A 2,468-nucleotide genomic window follows, 5' to 3' on the forward strand; every position below is an offset into this window, starting at 1 on the left:
GCTTTGCACGGAAAAATGCGTCAATGACGTCACACTGATCTTTTGGCAAAGACCGCTGCCTTGTCACGCAGTATTTGGCTCCAGGAACCAGGTCAATCTCATGACACACGCCTCTATCTGGAGGCAAACCCACCGGCGGGTTTCTCGAGACCACGTCGCCATACTCCTTCACCGCCGCGTAGAAGGGATCGGAAGGATCTTCGATCCACTCCTCGTGCTTAGCGCGTTCTTGGTGTCATCCAGGACTGCGTCGTCCACAACGGACGAGGAGTTCAACTCCTCCTCAGGTATTATCAAGGCCACTTCTGCTAAGCCGCCTGCCTTCAAGGCCTCGCCAAACTCCGTGACGGACATCTCGACAAGCTCCATCAGAGCATTCACAGCGGACAGAAAGTCAAGGCTGATGTCGCATTCGACCATCCCCGCCACTCCGTTCGCGAGTGTGTACAGCTGTTCACAGCAATCACGTGGCTCCTCGCTGCTCGTCACGTTGGACACTTCGCCCGACGCCAAAGACGTCACAGACGCCCTGCGTCTTCTTCTCCGCTCCCTCCGCGACCGAGCTCGGTCGGACGAGGGCAGTGCAGTGACATCTCCGTCACCAACGCCGGGTGCAGCAGCACCAACGCTCCTCGAAGAGGAAACAGTGTCTCGCGAGACACTCGGCCCAAAGCCGTGCGATCCATGACCCTCACTCAGTGAACTAGGTGTCACTACACCTGCATCTTCTAGGCCTCGCCCACAAAGCCTCGACTCGCAGTCGACCGCGGCTCTCAAGCCACGCAGCGATAGGTCCTCGACCGGATCCATACCACCCAGTGGGTTACGCCGCGCTCCTCCTCACCAGGATAAACAGCAACCTCGTTGCTAACAAGTCCCGACACACCAATGTCCAGCACCACGACCGCCTCGGCCTCGTGTTCGCGCCAGTAGCGCTTCTGCGTCCTAGCAGAGGTGGGTTCATGACTCACCAAGGCTCCACTAGGAGAAGGGTGCGTAGCACCGAGTGTCTTCGGCTTTCAGTCGATCCATGGCCCATGGCGCTCCAGCCATGCCATGCCCAGGATAAGGTCATACCTCGAATCCAGGTCTAAGACCAAACAGCGTTCCACGCTATCGAAGTCTAAGAACTTCACAATAAGGTCAACAGAGACCTTCGACACCGTCACAAGTGTCCCCGTCGCAAGACGGATTGAGTATTCATCTCTCGTTCGCACTTCTAATGCCTCAGCATACAGCTGACTCCCATCCAGGTGCATACAACTTTCTCATAAGAGAGCTCCGCTGTCTTCGGGGCCGAGCCCCGTTGCCCTCTACCTCCTCGAGGCACAACAGAACTCAGTTCTTCCCCGGTAGGCCGCCCGCGCCTACTGGGAGTTGCCGTTTCCCGGCGATGACCCGGAGGACTGGCTCGTCGGAGCCTGGCGCTTGAAGCGCAGAGGGCAGCTCGCCCTCAGCTGATTGGTGCTTGTGCACGTAAAGCATCGGCGGATGCTCAGCAGCAAGAAGCTCCGCTTCTTAATCTTCAGCATAGCTGAGATCCATCGGTTCCTGACCGCTCGAAGAGCTTGCGCTACCAGCGCTCCAACCAGGTCAAGCCGACCTGAAGTTGTGTTCGGCATTCAATGCCACGTTCACCGCCTCCTCAAAGAGGTAGGGTGTACGCGGAATGCTTTCGTTCGAGCTGCGCTCACGCGAAGTTCCTCCATGAACACGGTCACAGTGACCAGTTCCGGAAGAGGATCCGCCGCCATCCCGGCGATCAGAGTTCTCACCTCTTGGACATAGTCTAGCAAATCCTTCTTACCCTGCCGGGTAGCAAGGAACTTCGACCGGATACGGTACGCCTGATTAGGCGGCGCGAACACGCGCGACATTTGCTGCTTCAGCTGACCCCAAGTGGGGGACGCCGTGTCAACTAGTGCCCACTCCCGAGCGCGACGTCCAAGCTTGGAGATAGCCAGCGCGACGCGCTGCTGCTCAGACTGGAGCAGGGCGGATCCCATGGCCATCTCGACCTCACGGGTCCAGAGAAGCAGATTCTCTCCATCCTTCCCCTCGAAGATTTTTACGCTCACCAAGAGCGGCTTCGGTCTATCAGACCCGTCGCGTGTCGCCGACGCTGCCGCCGTTGCGGCGTTCATCTTTTCTTGGACATGCTCCAAGAGCGCGTTCTCATAACGGGAGAACGATTCCAGTCTGGCGGTCACCGCCTCTGGACCTTGAGATGCAAGGTGAGCCACACCCTCCGGGCCAAGCAAGGCCATAAGCTTGTTAAGCGCGTCCTGCTGCGCCAGGGATATATTCGAGAACACTGGGTGTTCCATCCCCACAGAGGATACAGTCAACCGACTCAGGTGAGGCGTTGACTACAAGTGCTACCAAGTGCAGCGGGGCTGCCGTAGCTAAGCGTCAGGGGAAGACGTACGACTCAAAGAGTCCCTAAAACTAAGTTCCTTATCCGAAGG

This window comes from Phytophthora parasitica, assembly GCF_000247585.1.
Source record: "Phytophthora parasitica INRA-310 unplaced genomic scaffold supercont2.78, whole genome shotgun sequence".
NCBI lineage: Eukaryota > Oomycota > Peronosporomycetes > Peronosporales > Peronosporaceae > Phytophthora > Phytophthora nicotianae.